This window comes from Monopterus albus, unplaced genomic scaffold (genome assembly GCF_001952655.1).
Source record: "Monopterus albus unplaced genomic scaffold, M_albus_1.0 scaffold172.1, whole genome shotgun sequence".
In the NCBI taxonomy this organism is placed as follows: Eukaryota; Metazoa; Chordata; class Actinopteri; order Synbranchiformes; family Synbranchidae; genus Monopterus; species Monopterus albus.
The window spans coordinates 2,643,501-2,665,777 of NW_018128052.1; the positions used below are offsets into that span (position 1 = coordinate 2,643,501).

Here is a 22,277-nt window from a genome sequence, read left to right on the forward strand (position 1 = left end):
TAATTGGCTGCGGCGGCTGATGAATGTGATCAGAGGGCAGTGGGGAATAGTGTAATTCGCCGGGACAGAAGGTGCTTCGCTAAACATTTACTTTACTCCCCCAAGTATTTGGGTTGAATGGCGCCCCTCCCCGTCTTCCCTCCTCTCGTTCCCCTCTCTGGCGGCCTCTTATCCCATCGCCCCGGGGCGACGTTTTGGCTGAGATGTATGGCTTCTCCGCGGGTAAAAATATGCATGTTGATCCCCATTTGGCTCCTCGTCTAATGGAAGTGCAAATAGGTTTCGACTGCGAGGCCCTCCATTTATCATCACCGCTGACACGGACGGACGTACAGTGGGCCTGGGTGGTTAGCTTTGAGTTCCCGCGTGTGCACAGCGCGTGCGCGCGTGTTCTCTGGGCCCACGATTTTCTCAGTTCAGTTTTCCCCCATTTCTACGTGTTTTCTCTGACATTAAAGGTGTAAGTTGTTTTAATCTTATAGACTTTAATCACAAACGTGTACGAAAAAGTCATACTCCATATGTCCATAAATCTTTCCCACGATTTCCAGATTAATAGGCTGTTTACCTGTCTGCCCTGAAAGTTAGAGACAGAAACATTTTCTCACTTTCTCCACCAAGCTGGAAAGACTTTCCTGATCTCATGTGCATGTCTGCCCCCATTTTGTGATTAAGCTGCCAGTGTTACCTATCTTGTGTACCTTTATACTACTACATGCCTGGTTATCCTTCTGTCCATATCAAATTCAGCTCATTACTGTGAGCCTGTCAGTGCTTTTATTGTCATTCATAAGCCTCGGTGTGCTCCAGGCAGTGGGCCCTCCTGGCAGCCCTGCTCAGCGCTTCAATTATCAGTCATTATGTAAATTGGCATGTACAGTGCAAGTCTTTGATTCGACTAAATTAGGAAAAATGTTATTTGCTAACAGCCCTCAGGGGCGCGACCTGACAATCTGCTCTTTGCTGTGTCACTCGTGTGAAGTGTCAGAGGACCGGGAGCATCTTTGATTTTTCTCTGAGCTGCTGTTGTGAAGAATATTTAAGTCAGGTTGACATTCAGAGGTATAATGGGCTAAATAAAACAAAAATAAAATTTCAGTGTCTCGTGTTTTTTGTCAGCATTTATCAGGTGTCTTAAGCCATTTTCAGATCCAAGTGTCACTGCGACAGTAATCGATGTAAAACAGGTGCACAGACCTAAAACACACGTTTTAATTTTAAAGAGGAGAAAACTCGCATGTAAATTTGGTTCGACATCACTAATCGGCTAATTCTGACTTTTTAATGGCAAACTGGTAGAGTTTAAAAGAGACTAGGGTCATGAAAGGAGTGAAGGACGGGAGCCCATTTTAGGGGTGTCATTTCTGGATGCTCGATAAGACCTGGCGTATTACAAGCTTTTTATTTTTATTTAATTTAGCCCATTAGACTGTGTCTAAATTCGCCATTATGACTTTCAGTTCTCACAGCATTTTGAGATGCGCACGAAACGTCACACACCACTGTATTTAATTACAAATAAATGTATTTATTTCTCAACAAATCAAGAGAAGTACTTGCATAACAAGTAGCCTGCGCGTCTGCAGATTCTTGGCAAAACAAATTCTGAGTGAGAGTCACTGGAGAGTTTGCTTTAATTATTCCAAGCAGACAGTGATGATAAAAAAGCGAACTATTAAAGCATTTTGAGCACATTTTTAAAAACATGACTGGGAAGCGGCAATAGGCTACTGAATAAAGAAATGTTTAAAAAGTATCTACCACTTGTGGTGTCAGTCGTCCCTTTCTCCACCTCGTACACAGACAGCGCAGAGAATCCGAGCCCCACGACTTCTTCAGGCTTCAGGTTGGGTTTCTGCTCTTTCAGCTCCTCTCAGTTCGTTTTATTGCCCAATTTTCCTTCCGGTTCTAAGACAAGTCAGGGCGATGAAACAGTCCACCAGTCTGCCGCTTCTCTTCAGGTGCGCTCGCTCGCGCTCCACCTGCGCGTGGCTCCCCTGTCCTCGTGCTGGGTTTCTCCTCGTCTCGCGCGCAAGAGGGACGCGCCATCTGCTGCTGAGCTAGGTCCCGGTGGAGGGTTTTAAGGAGCGCCTCGCGGGGCTTACGCTGGCTTCCTATTGGCTGTCTGTGCTGTCAGTCAGGTGAATAAGATCGTTGACTTGGATGACAGCGGCAGACTGAGCACGGACCCTCTGGAGTTGTTTTCAAATATGATCAGTTTACGCACAGTGTTTCCTTCGTGCTTGTCTGCAGGCTTTATTTTTCTGGAATTGATAGCTAAACAATCCCCCAAGTGTAAGGAACGAGGCTTTTATTGGCTCACTTTTGGAAAATGTGTAAACACTGACATAGGATTTAATTTATTTTATTTTATTTTTAGTTTAGTCAGTTGTCAGGTTAGCCTAAGCTCAAACAAGTGACTAAAATGTTCCCATTTCACTGTAAACAATAAATCACATTAAAACAAGAAAAAAAGAGACATGAGAGCTGCATGTTGTTTTTGTTTCTCAAATCCTCTTCCCTGAAATTTCTTGCATGAAACCAGTTGCCTCTCCTAAGGTTTTTGGAGGAAAAGCAAGCAGTTTGTTTGCTTTTCGGCTTCTTTGCCATGACACTGGAGGAGAGAGGGACTTTAGAGAGATGGCTAATAGATGCCAGGGTGCTGCCTTTAGACTCCCGGCCTGGAAGGATTTGGGATGGGATAGGGAAGACAAGACGCCATCTCAGCCTCCAAAAACCCCTGTCTTAAAATGACTGCGGGTAAGAGGATTAGGGCAATAATGCCCTTCTCCTCTTGAAGGGTTTTTAGAGAAGATTTCTTCTCCCGGAGCAAAACCGTTTAGGTAGGGAATTAAGGGCAGCGCAAAGTAGCCTTTTAATGTAAAGCTTGCATATTTTGCTGGAAGATTCTTTTGGAAAGTGCTTGGCCTGTAACGCAGTTTTATCTCTGACCATGTTTCTCACTCTGACAAGCCTGAATAGCAAACAAAAGATTTCATGCAATAGAGAATATTAATGTTCATTCTTTTGGCACACATAAAAACCAACGGCACCCAGCTGCACTAGTTTGACATTTATTATAAAGTTTACATGGCTCATGACTGTGTGCGTGTGTGTGAGTGAGTGAGAGAGAGAAGGACAGAGGTGGTTTACAAGCTGTGTAGCCTCTTTTTTAATCAAAAATGACTTGCAGTGTTTGTATAAAAGAGTCTCGTATTCTAAGCACCAATTACAAGTCATTGCATTGATTTTGAGGTTGCAATAGAAGAACTGTTACATTAAATGAAAATCTTGCGGTGCATTGTTACCACCGACGAGGCTTTGGTAGTGAGAGTGTTACGTGCGTTTATTTGTTGAATTAAGTACAAAAATAGATATGTGCACTTTAATTGTGTTTTTAAATTATTATCATTAGTGTAATTGACGTGGTCTAAATGTCATCTCCCCGGTGCGTCTTTGCTTTACAGAAACTTTTCCCATGTGTGGCTCCAGGTCTTTCCCTCTCGTGTGCCTCTCATTGCGTCTTATAGGCTCCTATCATTTGGTTTTTCTCCGAGGTCTGAGAAAGAAAGAGGATTAACTTGTGAACCAATGGAAATAAGAACTTAAACGGGAGGTAAATCTGGCCACTGTCTCTTTGTGAAGACCGTCTCTAAAGCAATTAAAGCGAGAAAGAGTTTCTTCTCCGCGCCTCTCCACCTAAAGCTCCTTAGAGCGACTAGCTGTCCAGAGCTTCTGAAGGGTTTAAACGCCAAGAAACAGCTCCCCTTACCCCTGTGCCCAGCCATGCACTGCTGAATACAAGGTGGCTCAACAATGACCTCCAACCGACGAACAGCTTAGAATAAAACATGTTTGATTTGGCAGAGAAATTTGAGCTATTGTTAAATGTTTCTCCTCAAAAGTACCTGGACAGTCTTCTGCAGTTTCTCCATCTCCTCTTTTAGCAGAAAACACTAGACTTGCTCCTGTTGTCTCACCCTGTTTTTGATAGAGGTATGAAGAGCAAAACTATCTTTACAACCAGTAAATGTTGCTCTTTAATAGCTAATTAATACTCGTAATGATGTTTTTGTAACTTCATGAATACATTAGGTCTGCAATTCAGCGAGCCTCAGCCTCCCTGGCACCATTCAAGGGTATTTCAGCATCTGTTCATCCCACGGCAATTAATCATTTTGATGTATAGTTTAAAATCGACTTCTTGCAGGAGACCTTTTTGACAGGAATAACAAAGCAATTTGCCAGAAGCCACCCCATAGACGCGTTATTAGCAGCACTTCCACGGTAAGTGCCACTTTCCTAGTTATCTTTCAAATATATCAGATAAATGAATTTAAACAGACAGCTACAATTTTGCGGTTTATTGTCAGCACCACGCCTCTGAATCCTCCTGAAATCCCTTTTATTAGTGACCAGATCTCAGGATCTCCTCAGCAAATCCATCCTCTAAGTTTTCCACCTGTCAGTTTCCTCTCAGAGCTGTTTAATTCCCTCTCTTTTTCTCTTGTCCATCCCCTTCTCTCTTTCCTCTTTTCCTCTCTTCTCCCCTGTCTCAGTCCCTCTCTCTCAGTTCTTTCCCTTGCCTTCTCTCCCCTCTCTCTGTCTCTCTCTGGCCCAGATCCCTCTGCACAAGGGGCCCCATTGTATAGTCCTAATCCAGAGGCAACACAGCTTTAGGGACATGCAGGGATAAAAGGCCCATCAAGCCCACAACTTTATGGGGGCAAATCTCTCCCTAATCCTTCGCTTTATCTAAACAAAAGCCCCTCTGCCTTAATCCACCTATGTGTTGGGGGGGAAAGGAGGAAAAACTAAAGAAAATGGCAGAGAATGGGAAAGAAAAAGAGAGAGACACAACAAGAGGAGAAATCTCACACACTCTAGGATTTATCATACGAAGTTTCCTGACTGAGCTGAGCTTCACCTATGTTAAATGAATGAACCACGAGCTTCTCTCACTTAAAATCCAAATTCACGCTTGTGATCACGTAAATGCACTTGCATAAAACAAATGTGAATTTTAAAATGCACATAACAATCAGGTCACATAAACCTTCTCTCACATGAACATAATTTAATACAAACCGGCCAAAATGATCTTTCTAGTTTCATAGTAATTAGGTTTATTGTTGCTTACAAACATGACTGCCATAAATAAATCATCACAAAATATAAGTTATTAAGTTGTTGACCAGGGATACTCACTGTTTTAAAAGCCCTTGATAGCAGGTTTTTATTTTGTCTTTTGGTTTTGGATATAGAGCAACCCTCTTGTTTGCATATGGTGTATTTTGACTTTAGTGTTTTATTTAGATTAAATTAATTGGTATTTTACATATTAACAGAAGATGAAATATCTTCTAATCAAGTTGCAAAAACTCAAATATTTCTGACATATATACTGTATATATATATATATACTGTATATATCAACAGCTGTAATGAGACTAACAGTGCTCCTGTGTCTGACTGGACTCATGCAATATGTTATGGTTCAGGGCATCAGAGTAGTCTGGTGGTTGAGGAATGTACCATATTGATTGTAATATCCCTGATCTGTCTTTGCATAAAGGCAAAAACAACCCAAATATACTGTACTTTAAAAATAATAGTTGCACATTTATCTCACTGTATGAATGGAATAAAATACTAACATCTAATTCATCTTTGAGAACATATATTGTCTGACTGAGAGTAGTGGAGCAGGAAGTGTGACAAGGCCTCAGGTGCTACTTGAGCATTAATTTTAACATTTATGGTTTGATTCATTTATTGTACATATTTATGTTTTTATTAGCTTTTTGTCCTATTTTTCTACTGGGATACATGCCCTTTTTTGCATGAAACAAATGTCACAGTTCAATGAACACCATAATTTTCCACAGAGTAATGACAGTTCAGAGGGTTTTTATATCCCATATACTGTTAGCCTCAGGTGAGGCCCTTTGTCTTAGTTCCTCTGCTAATACTGTCATGGATGTGGCCAGGTCTGCCCAGATTCCATCTAAAGAAATTAGCACGAGGCCAAATCTTAACAGTGATGACAAAGCTAAAGCTCCTCTGTGGAGCCAGAATCCCTTCACTTCCTCTAAAACGTCTTCCGTACTGTTGAAAATCCCACTGTATCTGCTCTGATATGGACAATCAGACCCTAATCTGAGCTGGGTGTAGAGGACTGCTGGTTCATCGGGTTTAAGTCAGAGCTTTGAGGGATATGTGGAGAAACTTCTACATTTTAGTCTTTCACGTATTGGGACAAGCTGCTGGCAGTACTCTTTTCTGGACCGACAATTTAGGAGGTTTCTGGCAGCTACAGTGTTGAAGTCAGATGGGGTTAGCTCCACCAGGGGGGACTTGAGCTCCCCAGAAGCAACAACAAATGTTTTAAGGTTGTAAATTACTTTGAACGGAGGCAACATTTATGCCCTGAAGAATACAATATCGCACACACACACCTTAAAGACCCCTGCAGTGGATCATACCATTTCCGGTCCCTAATGTGAGCCTTTTGACCCCTCAGCTGACACCAACATTTGAATTAATTGCTCCAACTGTCCAGTGCATTAATAAATGTGGCACTAAGAAATGCATATTTTTCTTTCATTGTAATTTATCTGAGGTTGTTTTGGAACAAAACACCCCACCAAACTGTCAAGGGCAAAAGCGTCACACTTTTCTTTTACTTTCAGCTTGGCACTTATCATGTTGCCTTCATTAACACCCTCAATTACCGTCTCCTCCTCAGCTCCATTCCTCCCTAATAGAGCTAACGTAGAGCTAATGAAGCAAGTAGTTTTAGTCATTAGAGACAATTAAGACAATCCAACTCAGACCAGGAGAGGAGCCAGGGAGAAATCCAACAACTACACTCAGTCCTCTCTGGAGCCAGCCTGTGTACAGAAAGCTTTAGCCTGGATTGGAGGAATTTTCCCTCTGGTTGTATCACTCATAATACTTGAACCATTATAAGGCTGATCAGTGGTTGGCTGAGGGCATCTCTGCTTCCTCTGTGCAGGGATTACACCTGGCCTCAGGAGGAGGAAAATGTTTCCCAAAGAGGTAGGCAGACGCAGAAGGAGACACGAGGCAGTCTTGATGCATTCCACAACAATAAAGTATAAATCCTCCTCTTCACAGCATATTACAGGAATGAGCATAAGGGATTGTGTCATTGTTAGCCTTTAATCTGGCTTTAAACTCCTTGTTTTACAAATGGCCCTCTTTTAAAAGCTATTTCTTTTTGTGGGGGTCTTTTTCCCTTTCATTTTGTGTTAACCTGCTGTTTCCTCATCAACAGCTTTAATTTCTTTGTTCCCAACCATGTAAGACTTTGCAATTAAGTATTATAATAGTCTGTATTTGTAGATTTCCCCTGATGAACTCGGGTCATGTCTAAAAATCCTACTTTATTATCATATACAATAAGTAACATGGGTCCAGCCTTCTTCTGAATGTGTTAAGTGCATTAGTAGTACTAGTGTCTTCCTAAGTAGATCACCAAAGTAGATCATGCAGACTGCAAGATACAGTATGTGCTATAGAGTATTATAATTTTCCAAATGCCTTTCCATGTGTCCTTGCCCTCAAAAGCTAAGGGCAATATCCCATCCTGCTTTGGAAGTGGAGATGGCGGCACCTTTTTCTGTTCGTTGAACAGGCAGCCTGCATGAAATAGCTCCTGATAGAAATGCTCAAGCTGTCACCCTCTCGCGTGCCTCCATCTCCTCTGTCTTTACTGAGCCATCAGAATAAATGATATGTATCTGGAGCCTGAGAAGTTCAAACAGTTATCCAAATTAATGATTGCAAACATCACAATAAGTCAAAAACACCATGCACTTGGTACAGCTTTAAGGCACCATTTATAATAAGGTTAGAAATTCTAACTAATGGCTTTATTTAGAATACTAATGCTTTATATATCAGTTATAAACTATTAACAAGAGCAATTTTGTGGTTGCAGGGTTGTGAAAATCTCTCGATGGTGTTTTTCTTTCGAGTGTGTATTAATGAATGATTTCTTATAGGCTATCAAGGCTGCAGTTATAAAAGTCAAATAATTAATAAGTGACTTCATATTTTAAATCTTCACATTTTTACAATCATCAGTGGGAAGGAGGATCATCAGAAAAGGGGATTGTTCACAACCTAGCAGCTCAGCAGTTGCTCTATAAAGTATTAGTAATTAATTGCAGCCATGTGTAAAGCTATTAGTTACAACTTACAAATTATTTATGTCACATACTTAACTTCTTGCTTTAGTCTTTAGCCATGCTAGTGCTGTGCCTCTGTGGATGGCAGTCAGCTGGTTGGTCCACCCTTTTGTTTCAGACACAGTATCTCAGCAACTATTAAATGGATTACCATGAAATTAGGTACAGACATTCATGGTCCCCAGATGACATATCCTAACAACCCTGTGCTTCCCTTCACTTTTCAAGTACTGTAGCACCATCATCAGGTCAAAATTGTAATTTGCCCAGTGTCCCTGCAAAACTAATGGTCTTCCCATCTGTTAGGTTATTTCTTAGTTAGATAAATGTGGATAGAGATTTGTTGTCTAGGAATGTTTAGTGCAGACAGGGTGACTAGCTTTGCTGTAACTATTCAGCCTGCAGGGACTGCAGGCACGCCAAGGTTACAGGAAAAGAGCTTTTAGGGTCAACTGTAATGCTAGTCTTAATATTTGTCTTAATGTGTAAGGTTATGTCCAATTGTTTAGATACACACCACGAAAACAACAGTCACGCACCTTGACTTTGCCTCATGTTTTGGCTAAACAGGTTGTTGGGTCCAGACATCTTCAGCTTTTCTGCTGCCTGCGCGCAGGCAGAGGAGTGAGAGAGCTCTGGACGTGTACTGTGAGTTTTACCTGTGATCCTCTGAATAAACCAGCACGGTTATTTTTTATAAAATCTAAAGCAGTCTCTTTCGTCTCATTGAGAGTTCCTGGTTTGAAAGAACCGGAAGAAGCTACACAGAAATAATAGCTTATACCATCTGCTTTTGTATTTGTCATTAGCATGCTAACACTAAACTAGGATGTAGACATTACACATCAGCGTGTTGGTGTTCCTGTTGTGTGTTAGCATGCAGATGTTAGCATTTACTTCAAAGCCCTAGTGTACCTAAATTGAGTCACGCAGAGCGGCTAACATGGCTGTAGACCCATTTTCTTGTTATTTTATAATGAGCTGACAGACAGGTAAGGTTTGGACAGAGCGGGAAGAACTGAACTGGGAACATTGTAGTTACAGGTTTTGGCCACTAGGCCAGACAAGTGCCTTATATAGACTTCATTTGTAAGTCTTCTTTTAGTCTACCACAAGGATTCACCATTAAACAGCTCTTTCTGTTCGCTTTAACTATTAGGCAATAATCAAGTTATTTTCACTGGTGTTCAAACCAGAGAAGCTCTTAATCAGTTTCTTATTAGGATGAATTAGTTGTGGTGATTGAGTTTTCAAAGACCACTGATAGAATGCTGAGAAACAAGCAGCTGTGACTGATAAAAGTGTGTCGCGGTGAGTGTGGATTGCAGTGATTCATGGAACATCGATGCTTTGGCCTCCTTCAACTTGAAGCAAAAAAATTAATAAATAAACACAGAGAGAAAATTAACATTTGTTGACTTTGCTCTTTAAGACTGAACAAACTATTTTAGTAGCCACATTAGCAGTTTCTTATAACAGTAATTAACAATTTATTTACTGTCAAAACACTCTAGAAATAAGGTCTATTTAGGGTTTGATTGCTGCTCCTCTCTCACACACACTGACAGATTGGGGTGAGGCCAGGCACCAGGTCTACTCCCAGCCCGCTGTCTTTTGGCAGCCTCTCCCACTCTCTCCTTCTCCATCCTGCTCCTTGTTTGAGTCTTAGACGCCCTGCCGCCACCGCCTCCTCCTCCCCCTCTGCTCTCTCCATCGCCTCTGAAAGGAACCTTGCTGGGCCCAACTGTCTGTGTAACGAGCTGGGCAGGGCGGTCACAGTGGGGTATGCAATTGTGTGCATCAGTGTGATTACACTTTTGCGTATGTGTTTGCAGTGAGTGAGCACTTTGTGTTTTTGAGGAGTCTCCCCATGAAAACATACTTGAGAGGGTATTTGCTATCAGCCCTACTTCTTCTCATCCGATACACACACACACACACACACACACACACACACCATCATCTCAGCTCTCAGTGATCCTCCGGTACTCCTCCACAGCAGGGAGCAGAGGGAGAAGGTGAAGCAGGAGGTTAATGGATATGTTTGTTTACCTATTTGTCCTTGACATGATCAATTGATCAACAGGCTAATTCACTGCCACCATGGGCTCATTACATTTCCATTTAAATTGCAAATGGATTTCTTTGAAGCTTCATCTTCCTTTTCCACTGGATGTGTGTGTGGTGTGGATTTACACTACAGGCGTGTGTCTGTGGACACCTTTGGAGCACAACATATTATAACACCCTTCCCTGCAAAATCTATGACACAAAAGTTATATAGCAGATGGGAAAATCTTGGATGAGTCCCACTTTGTGTCACCTCTGTCTTTGTCTTTTTAATTTTACATTTTATACAGAGTACAAGGGGGAAATGGCCTGTATCATGGAGCTGATGTCAGCTGTCACATTGTTGTCATCAAGTCACAGACAGTCATACCTACACACACAGTCCCCTGGGAGGAGTGTATGTTAATTCCTGGGCCTGTGATTATGTGTTGCTAGGAAGATTACAGTGAACGATTACTGATGTGGAATTTAAACAGTGGGGAATGAGCCGAGTTGAGCAGCAGCAGATGATCGCTCAGCAAAGCGTAATTGAGACTATCAGAGATGAGCTTGTGGTAAAGCTGTTCAGGCCTTTATTTATTTATTTATTTATTTATTTATTTTAACCAGAAAAAAAATTGTTCCACTTGGGTATGATTTTAAATGAATTGCTTGGGAAGCCCTGATGGCCTCAGGATCAAGGTGCCAACCATTAATTGCAACAACCTCCACTGCTGGTGAACTTTGCTGCACATCATTCCCAGTTCTCTCTTGCCCCTCTGTCCCTTTTGTTTCTTTAATGTGTCTCTCTAATATAAGTATAGAAGATTACTTGTTTTTTTGTTTGTTTGTTTGTTTGTTTTTGAGACAAAGTTCACCACTTGCTTATCTGTATACTTATCACTTGCTTACCCTAAATATAAAGCTGGAGCCAGGAAATGGAGCTTAGCTTAGCATACAGTAAGGAGCAAGGGGAAACAACTAGTCTGGTTGTGTCCAGAGGTACAGAATCCTACATCTGCACCTTTAAAGCTCAATAATTAGCACACTGTAAAAAAAAAAAAGTGATTTTTATGGGGAGTCAAGTGCAGGACTACGTCTTGGCCAGGCTCTGTGACTTCCAGCTGTTCCCCCTTTCATCTAACGCTTGACAAGAAAATAAATAATCTTATTTCTCAAAATGTCATACTATTCCTTTAACACCAAATTCATGCTTGCTTGGTCCATGTGACTACCAGGATCCACGTCATCTGCCTGTGTCCACTAAAGGCCCCACTTACATCTTTCTTTACTTGTTCATTGAAATGCAACAGACAGACATTGTTCTTGCTGTCAGGAGTTTGCCATCCACGAAGCCCCGATTGTTGTTTGTATAAAACGCGCTTGCTGTCTGTGTGTTAGTCCGCATATGTATGTGTAAACCTTAAGTGAGGCAAAATAATAAAATGACTCCTCTAATAGACTATTTTCATCATCTTTGGACAGTGTTAGGCCATAACGCATTACTAGTAACACACTACTGTAATAATATTACTTTCCCCAGTAACAAGTAATGTTAAAAATTAGCAATAAAATTTCAGTAATAATATTACGGTTACTCTGTGGGCTGTACCGGAAAAGTAACAAGGAGTTTTTTGAGTAACAAGCCCAACACTTACTGGATATGTACTGAGCTCTGGCATTATTAAAGTTGAAAATCTGTAGCTAGACAGACAGACAGATGGATACATGCTTAGCAGGACTTTACTATGACACCTCATGGGATTCATTTGTTTAGTTGGCTTGTTTGGCCTTAATGGGCTTTATATGATGACTCCTCACCCCTGTTAGATTCCACCATGATCCTAACAAACACACACCCATTCATCGCCATCTAACACGCGCACACACACACACACACACACACACACACACACACACACACACACACACTCCGATCAATGGTCATAAATTTGATCCTTGACAAACCTGACACTTGTGCCCACGAGGCCTTTGGTCACTCTGTTTCTCTTGACCACTCCTTAGCTAACACACACATACTAGCATTTTCTCCCCACTCTCACTTATTCCTTCCCCTGACACACTTGTCAGGGACCTCATTGACCCCTGACCCCGTCCCACTTGGCGCTGTTATTGATTTTTCCTTCGACCCTCTCAATCTGGGATGAAGAGGGGTGAAAATGGGGAAATTAGCCACCATAGCCAGGTATAACGGTGTGGATGCTGAGGATGAAAGGAACCAATCAATGTGCAGTGATGGCTGGGCTTGCAGCAGCAGAAACAACGGTCAGCCGTGGAGAAAATCAAAAGGGCTTGAGGCAAAGTGGGTGAGCAGCACTGATGGGGGCGGGACAGAGGAGATGGGGAAGTCTGAGGAAGGGGAGGAAGGTCTTGTTTGTTGTTGTTGTTTATTCTTCTAAACACCTGACACAATAAATGTAAAAATCGTAAGGGGGTTGATAGAGGAGAAACAATTACATACTGCATAATTACAAACCTACAGTATTCACAATACACTTTGTCCAATAAAGACCTACTGTATGTCTGGTAAGAACTACCCATAATTCTTGGCGGAGCAGAGTGGATTGCCTTGGTTTCATGCTAGCGCTACCTTAAGTTGCATACAGTAGCTTTAATGAAAAAGTGGTACAGGGTCCAAGTCACAGATACAGTATGTTGATACTGAACGTATCAGTGAGTTGTTCACAGACATGTATTTGTTGTGCAGCGCTTGTTGGAGGATTTACAAACATTACACTGAGTACACAAAATGTCTTGTTGATTTTAGTACTTTTATGGGATTTGTGGAAAATAACAAAAATTAGATCATCACTGGCCTTATCCTTTAACCAAAATGCTTCTGCCCTACAAACCCTGACTGTGGAGGTGAGCTCTGGTCTCTGGTGCGACACTCATGAGCTTTGCACACCTGCCATCCACCATTACCACCTCCTTGTGACTCTGCTGCAATTAATAAATGTAGTGTCTCCTTCAAAAACAAAAAACATAATCCCGCCAGAAATGATGATGCCATTACAATTTAAACGTGAAAGCAGTTAGCAGTATTTGAACAAAATTTTTAAGACACGCCAACTACAGTATGTCTCTCGCTGGGCAGCCTATACAAAGATTTTCTGCCTATTCAGTCTGAATACAACAATGCAGAGCTCTGCGGCATTAATGCTATAATGTTCTGTACCAGGGACTAAGCGGTTTAGAAAATGGATGGATGGATGTTCTGTACCACACCTTGTCATGTTTTTGCATTCTGGTGTTTGTTTCCCTTGTTTCCTTTCCTCTCTGCTGTACAATGCCTAATAATATACATCATATGCTGCTTAGGAAGCATGCGTTCAAAGACATCTTGCCACATCTCCCATCACTTTTTTTTTCCAGTTCATTGCCTATTTTATTTTTTTTATTTTATGTTCTATTAATTGTTTTTCTCTTCTGGCTAAACTACTTTTGGTTGTTGTTTCAGATTGCAGGTTTTTGCCTTAACACAAAACACTCAATCAAACTGACCATCAAAAGAATTTCTTGTGAAAAGAATGTCAATTTTTAATCAAATTATCCAGATAGACCCGAGCTGATCGTCTCCTGTGAACTTAAGTAACCCAGAGTTAGCGTTAACTGCTTCTTCAGGGACAAGCACTTGTGTCTCATCCTCTGTGTATACCTGTGTTATACAGGCAAGTGCTAACGACTGCCTGTCAACGTAGCTTGCAATTCCTGCTCCTCAATTCTACCGTCACCTCCTCATGGATCAGGTTAGAGATTTCACGGCAGCATGCGGAGGTGACACACTTAGACATAATCTCTTTCTTATTTATTTTTCCCACCATCCTCTCAGCTGATTCTCCCCGTTATTTGAAAGCATCTGAGAGTCTGATTTGACTTCCATAATCTCGTCTTGCACCCCCCACTTGAAGAAACCTTGAAATATGATAAGAAGATTATCATATATTCATTTGTAATTGATTTAGTGGCTCTTCACTACAGACCAAGATACTTCAAAGTGTCTGAATTAAGACTTCGGGAGGGGTGACTGAGGCAGAGAGGAGTGCAAGGAGGCGACTTGGCACGATGAGGCCACCGCCAGGGTCACGCAGCTGAGCCTCTTCGGCTGGCAAATAAGAGTTGAGTCTGATCTTGCAATGGCAGCTAATTGGCTAAAGGGGAAGTATATCGGTCAGGGAAATATTTAGATGAGGCTCCTTGGCTGGTCCAGATGATTCGTTTTCAGACTACAGCTTGGCTCGCTGAACAGATCCTTAAGAAGTTTGTAAACGTTTTTAGCAATTTTCAGATGTTTTTATGCAGTTTTCAGTCTTTTAGCACTGTTTCTGAAGATTGTGCTGTTAGAGGACTAATTTGACATTTGTTTTCTTGCCAAGCATAGATGAATCAACATTACTTTGATAATACAAGCTATTGTCAAGAAACTGTCATAAAGACTGGAAGATGGAGTGAAAAAAAAACAAAGACTGGAAGACGGGGTGAAAAAAGAAACACAAAGACTGGAAGATGGGGTAAATGGGGTAACAGCTAGTCAGACTCTACCCATAGGTTAAAAAAGTCCACCTACTAGCACCTTTACAGTTCACAGCACAAAAAATAAGTCATTAACAAGGAGTTGTTTGGGACGTTTTCTTGGCCATGAGCAGTGACTTCCTCACTTCTCCTTCTTTCACTTCAATTTATGCGTGAAATAAACAAATGATACTAGTAGGCGAATGTTCTTTACCTTTTGACAGAACCAGGGTAGCTGTTTCTGACCGATTTTAGCCTTTATGCTAAACTAAGTAAACCACCTCCTGCCTTTAGTTTCATATTATATTTAGACATGAGAGTAATATCAGTCTTCTCTTTAACTATTAGCAGGAAAGCACAGGCATTGAACTATTCCTTTCCAAGATAGGTGGAGTCCAGAGTTTGTCTGTTATTGGCCACAGGAATACAGAATATGAAATCTGCATTTCAGACTGCACTGTATAGTCTTTACCACCCCTCATTCTTCTGTGTCATGTTTCAACGTTTGAGTGTGCAGATGTCTAGCTTCCTGAGAGCTCAGTATTTGAACTCCCAACCTGCTCACACCTTCCTGCAGTCATCAAGCAGAGCCAATCCAAGTATCACCATAAGCATTATCCTGCCACTCCCTATCAGGGGGATGCAAGGATCCCATGTGATCACTTATGAATCTGAAGTGAAGTCTTTTGGCCCTGGAAGACAGAGGATGAAAAGGACAGTTTCTCAGCTTCCGTATCATTTCACCCAAAATCACCAATCTCTGTATAATTTTCTTTACATCTCATTCTTTCTCTATACCTCCCCCTCCTTTCTCTACTACTCATCCTTTTCTTCCCTCCATCACCTCATTCCTCACTATCAGTCCTGACCCAATGGTGATCTTAATCCTCTTACCTCATGGCTCCATTACCCACTTCAGCCATCTTTGCATATACACTAAAGAAAGAGGGGCTCTTTTTTCTCAAACCCCCAAAGCTCAGTCCTCCAATCCCTCCAAATATAGATCCCCCAAACCTCTACTTTTTATACCTTCTCTTATTGTATATGATTTCATTTTCAACCAAGTGTGGATGTTTCTAAATCGGAGGGAACAAATTTAATGGGGGGGCAATGGGGCTTTAGAAGGAGGGGGTAAATTATTCGTACCCCTTTTCTTCTTCCAAGCCTTCATCCAAATTGAAAATGGCGTAAGTCAGTTCCCAGGCGGGTGTGGCCGAGCTGTGGGATTATCTTCTGTTTTGTGTTGTTTTTAATCCCTAAATGCCATTTCTGGTCCCATCACTGCTGCTGGGGAAATGCAAACGTACCACTACTCTCCTCATATGCTGGATAGTAATTTACCATGTCATTGTTGATAACGTGTAATAACAAGTGAAAAAGAAGTCATCCTTCAGGCACTTTATTTATTTATCTGAAACATTCTCTGAAATTCATTATGTAAGATAGTTCACTTTCAGCACAGCTGTTTATGAGGTCTTCATTTTCTGCCCTTCCTTTCCTCTCTAATTTACTGTTCCTCTCTCTCAGGGGAGAGATTAACCCCTAATCCCCTGATGTCCCGTGGTTAATTGATATGATTTAACTATTACAAGGCCCTGGGTGGTTCCACACTGCTACCTCAAACAGTGTGCTCCCTCTACTGAGATCCACGACCTTCCCTCGTTCCCCCCCACCCAACCCTCCCCTCGCTTCCTCATGCCTGCTTTCCTCCCTTTTCTTTGCTGCCTTTCCCCCATCTATCTCTTTCATCTCACATCTTGTTGTGCCTCCCCTTTCCTTCTTCCATGTCCTCACTTTTGTTCTCCCCCTGACACCCCTCTCTCTTGCTCCCAAGGGTCACCATTCAGCAACACTTAGCGGAGCACACTGGGGGTTTGTCTGGCATCAAATGAGACCAAACATTCAGCAGAAAGACTTTATAGAGCCCTAAGTATGTTTGTATTATATACTCTGCAATATTAGACACACGTATTGTACTGTACATGTTGACTTAATAGTAGTAATGTTTAGAAATGTTGTAATGATGATCTAAAAACAAAAAATCTACAGTGATTTCATTTTTCCAACCAAGTGAGATCCCAGGCCTTGCTCTTTAAAAAAACAAAACATTTATCCTTCATTAACAGTAAGGCCGCATTCAAACACAAACTTCTGATGGCCTAGGGTCACACAGGCAAAAAAGTGAAATCATTGCGTATCCCAGAGTGGATTTAAGACTAAACCACTTTGGAAAATCCCCAAGATTTATGGGCATTTAGACAACAAATCCAGCAATTAGTCTGCATCTATGTTGCTCATAATCTTGTTTGTGCAGTGGCAAGATGATGCCATGCAAATCCCACAAAAAAGACAGCAACAGGTTTTATGTATTTCTTTGACATATTCAGAATTTTGTTGTTTTAGACTGTAGTTAAATAGTTCCTGACAAACACGTTATAACTTAAAGGGATAGTACAACATTTTGAAAACTCACTTTCTTGATGAGCATTAAATGATAAAAACCATACCATTCTTATCTGTATGGTAAATATAGGACCACGGGCAACAGATGGTTAGCTTAGCTTAACATAGTGACTGAAAACAAGGGGAAACAGCTAGCCTTGTCCAAAGGTGACCACAAGCAGCTCTAAAATTCATTGATTAACACACTGAATCTTGTTAATTACATTTGTTCAAAAACCAAAGTGTAACAACATCAAGTTTTGGTTTTACAGGTAGTTAAAGTATATTATGTACTGCATATACAGTACATTTATTCTTTGTGAGGTCTACACTGGTTGCCAGGTTTAAAAAAAAAGTTGCAATACATCTGTCGCTGCATGCATAGATTCAAATGAGGTGTAACCAGTTAATCAGTGAGCTTTACAGGTGCTGGTAGGCACTTTGGACAGAGCCAAGTTAGCTGTTTCCCCTTGTTTCCAGTCTTTATGCTAAGCTAGGCTAAGTAGCTGCTGACTCTCTGCATATTTACCATACAGACCCAAAGGTAGTGTCAACCTTTTCACCTAATTGTTAGCAAAAATATCATACTTCCTAAGTTGTGGAACAGTTGTTTTAACACAAGCAGACTGTTATTAAGTAAAGCTGTTTCCTGGCCACTCTGAGTTTTATCATTTTCAGCACAAAACCTTTTTTTGAATTTGTTGAAAGCAACTCAACTTTATGCTTGTGGCACCTTTGCCTGAAACATCTGCGGAGTGTTCCAAATGATTTGGGAATCACAGTTGTAAAAACTGTGTTGTCTGCTGATGGGTAAACTATATTTGAGTGAGCGTGTAAGTCTGTGGCATAGAGGAGATTTTATTTGACACACTCACATTCCTCATATACATTCTTGTGCCCCTAAATCTGTGAAGAGTGTGTTGACTCTATTATCGGTCCGGTGCTGAAAAGTTACACCCTGACTGCAAATACGTAACATGAACTTCCTTTAGCTTCATCTCTCTTTGTCTCTGTTTCTCCCCTCTTGTGTCTTTCTTTCTTTTCACCTTTCTTTCCCTTTCCTCCCTCTTTCACTGTTTTTGCATAACTCTTGACACATGAATGTCCACCAGACACACACTTTCCTTGCCTACCTGTACTGAAAACCAAGCGTGCTTCGGTGAAATCACTGTCATATTTCTCGGGCTGATGAAACATTCTGTCCAGGCCCGACAACATAATAAAGAGAGGGCCACAGTGTCTGCTCTCAGCTTTAGCGTATAGTTGTAATGTGATCATTCTCAAACCCACAACCTCCTCATGTGTTTTTATCATCGGCTCCTATCACAACTTCCTGCCCTTAACTTTTAGAAAGAAAGCGCTAAGTGATGGAGTGACAGATGGGCAAATAATATGTAAATCTCTCCTAACATGTAAGGCTGTAAAGTTGTCTCTTAAATCTAGTTTTAGTACATTTTAAAGTAAAGAATGTATCTCTGTGGATTCAAGTACAAGCACCATGTAATAAAACAGAGAAGGCAAGTTGCTGTGTTTTGTGTCTGCGTGTGTGGAGTTGCTGTGTCAGCTGAGAACTTGTGTTTGTGAGCTTTGTGTTGAGGGAACATGTCATCAAAGAGATGTAGGTGTTTGCAGTTTGGAGTGTTAATGGGGGACAGCTAAAAGGATATCTATGTGTGTGTGTCCATGTGTGTATTCAGTGTTATGTGTGTGAGGTGCCCTACCGTTTACCTTTTGGCTCACTTACATGTCTGCGTCCACTCGTCTTTCTTCACTCGTCCTCCCACCCTGCTCCGCATAGCCCCTGTAAGTCACCGAGGTATTTCCACAGCACTGTGTCAGGGTTAATATTTACTCTGATCTCACAGCTGAACAGAGCAGCTCCTCCGCGTTGCCCAGCATACACCTTCTCATAACTCAGCATCCATGTTTAAAACACTGAATGCCAAAAATAGAAGTGGCTAAAATAAATTTCCAGTAGAATATTATTGTTTTATTTGAAGGATGGGATTGTGACTGCTTACCTCACATTATAGAAAATTTTAAATTAAACAATTAAGATTTTAACTCACCAGTGCCCATCACATTATAGTGATGTTACACTAAGAACTCCAGTTTTCTTCTACCACAAATGTTCTGTTACGTGTAAAGGCTCTGCATTAAAACATCAATTTTATTAAAAGTATTACTGTATTATAAATACTGATGCATTAATGTACCTATAGCTTGATGTTGCTGCTGGTGAGAGTGGTGCTAATTTCAGCTTTATATGTACTAATATATTACACAATGTCATACTGTATATTTTGTATTACTGGTTAAAATCTGCCACTCAACTAGTAACTAAAGCTTTTTTAAAAATGACCAATTTTTGGGGAACAAACATAAAGTCACATTTATTTGAATTATTCTAGTCCATATACATCAAATTAGTACCTAGCGAATGTCCTTATAGTTACTTTAACTACCACAGTGTCATCTAACTGTTATTCCACATCCATCAAATGCAAAGCATTATGTTGGAGGATGTTTTTGATCCACTGGGAATTTCTGAGGGCACCATTGCATATACTGCACTGTATATATACATTCCAATAAAATGTTGGTGCACTATCTTGTGATTAAGGAAAGATTTAAGACATAGCCTGAGATTTATTTTTATTTTGTAGAACACAGGTTAAATTAATTTCATTAATAAATGCTACATTCACTGTAAGTGTTCCAGTGTAGGGCCATGTTTGTCAGCACACTTTCCAACTTGTCATTATACAAGTTGTGCATAAAACAAACATCATGTGAACGTCCTCTATCATTTCAGTCTTAAGAGTCACATTCTTTATTCAAAACACAATCTGACTGACAATAATGCGGTGTCAGTCCTGTCCAAGAAGGAGTTGTTCCTAAACACAGCTGTAAACTAGCAGCTTTAGAAAGATAGCCGTGCTCACTTTTTAGAGACCAGCAGCCAAACTGGATGTGTCATAATAAGAATTGTCTGCAATAAACAAAATAAGTTTGAAAAATCCTGCTGTGGTGTTTTGTGTTTCAGGGTTAAACATCTCTGTGGTCGAGTTCTTTCTAACATGGTGCTCTGTGCAGAGTGTGTGTGTGTGATGTTGGAGTGTTTCTCTTTTCAAAGCGGCATCTCCATGGAGCTGGGTTGGCTCGGTCAAGCCTCTGTGTCACAGGGTCATGAACCTTGGGTAAACTTCAAGCTGCTGCCTCCCAGCAGGAGAGAGCGTCCCAGAGCTCAGCAGCTACAGTGCTGCACCAAAAATAACCTTAATATCACATAAAGGAAAACTCACCAGAGAAAATGATTACATCCCTGGAAACAAAATTCTTGCACAGGTCAAATTGTTTTAGTTATCTTTTTGTCTGGATGAAACTGAAGAACATATCACAGTAGCTTATTTGTGGGTTTGGTCTTTTATACTGACCTAACTCTCATCAGAAAGACTTTAAAAGCACTGCCCTTCAGTTCTGTCTTGTGACTGTTTTCTCTGCTGTTGTAGCAGGCTATCGGACTTTTAATTAGCCCCTGGCAACAATTTGACAGTCGATGGAGCAACGACCCTCATTAAACACCTATTTCACTTCCATTTGGTATCAAGAGAAAGACTGAAAAAAAAACAATCAGCAGAGTCTGACTGTTGACGGAGAACAATGATGATTTAGTTAAACTGAAAATCCAATCCCTCCCTCCCTCAGCCCTGCGATCGGCACAGAAAAACACCTTATCCAGTCGATCCTACAGGAAAAAAAAGAAAAGCTGGCTCCTTTTCTTTATCCCCAAAGCAGGATAACAGCCTGCGTTAAGGGAATATCCACGCCTGCCAATTGCAGTAATGGCCTCTAATTCCAAATTAATTCAGTCTAAATGAACTGTCAGAGGGAGATTGATTTGTTGGAGCTGCTGTCTTGATGAGTGCTGTCGTGGGAGGAGGTGATTAGGTGCTGAGGCCTGCGTTGCTCTCCCACAGCCTGAGGCTATGAGGCTACTTTTTTTTAATAGCAAACCCAGACCTGAGCCGTGGCAACACCAGCTGTTTCTGGGATGACAGGTATGGGGACATGTGGCCACTTGGGGATGACGTCCACTGTGGTGAGTGACCAATCTGGGGCAAATTTTCTGTTCGAACTGGACATCCTAGTGCTTAGGGACAGGTTGATAAGGTTTCTAAAATTGTAAAAAGGAGGGTTAGTTTCCACACCAAGTTCAGAAAAACCAAAAAAAGACCACCTCATTTTCAGTTACATCCACAGTCTTGCATATTTCTTTGTGTTTCATCTATAAATTAAATTCAAGACACATCTACACCCAAAAGTTCTTTCTGCATATAGTTTCAGGCCTTTTCTATGAAGACAACCTTATTAATAGGCTCTCTTCAAAGTTAATTAGCTGTGGAAACAAGGCCAGGGGCACTAGCGTTTCTACCCCAGAGGACTTTGCTATCCCCTCTGATTCCCAGGCTAGGCTAATTATTTCCCAATAACCTTACTTACTGGCCATGCTCTCTCCTCTGGGCCTGAGCCTAACAAGCGTCACCCTACGAGTTGAGAGGCTGTTCTGCTTGGGAGTTTTTAGTCGCCTGCCTCCCCGTATGCCCCACCACCACCCTGGAAATGATTTCCTCGTTTTCCCCTACTGAGAGGAAGCAAGTTCAGAAGCTCCAAAGATGTGGAGGCGAGAGGGTGGTGGCTTTCTGAAGGCACTGCTGTATGATGTAGAAAATTAAATTCCTTTAAATTCACCATTAACGCTATTACTTAAAGTATTGGACACACTCCTAAGTATCCCAATGGCATTATGTCTGCTCTCATTAATTTTGCCCTCTCCTGTTGTTCCTCCTGCAAATATCAATATCAAAAAAACCTAAATAGTTAACCTTATTACTCAGGCTATTTATTTAAACTGTTTATTTACTCTATTATTTATATATTTCCTCTCCCAGACCCATCTGCTCCTATATATGAATAAATATGGACCACATCCATATTCTGAGGACTGAAAAGCTGTTTATCATGCAAAGAGGGAAC

General features: G+C 41.1%; 1 protein-coding gene across 1 annotated transcript in view; it reads right to left on the bottom strand.

Annotated features, from left to right (window-relative positions):
* The window catches only part of dmbx1a (diencephalon/mesencephalon homeobox 1a), an 8,747-nt gene extending 6,709 nt beyond the window's left edge, over positions 1-2,038 (bottom strand). The window contains exon 1 of the mRNA XM_020616143.1: positions 1,762-2,038. The gene's annotated coding sequence lies outside the window, so the exon portion shown is untranslated. The remainder of the gene's footprint in view (positions 1-1,761) is intronic.
* Positions 2,039-22,277: the final 20,239 nt, after the last annotated feature.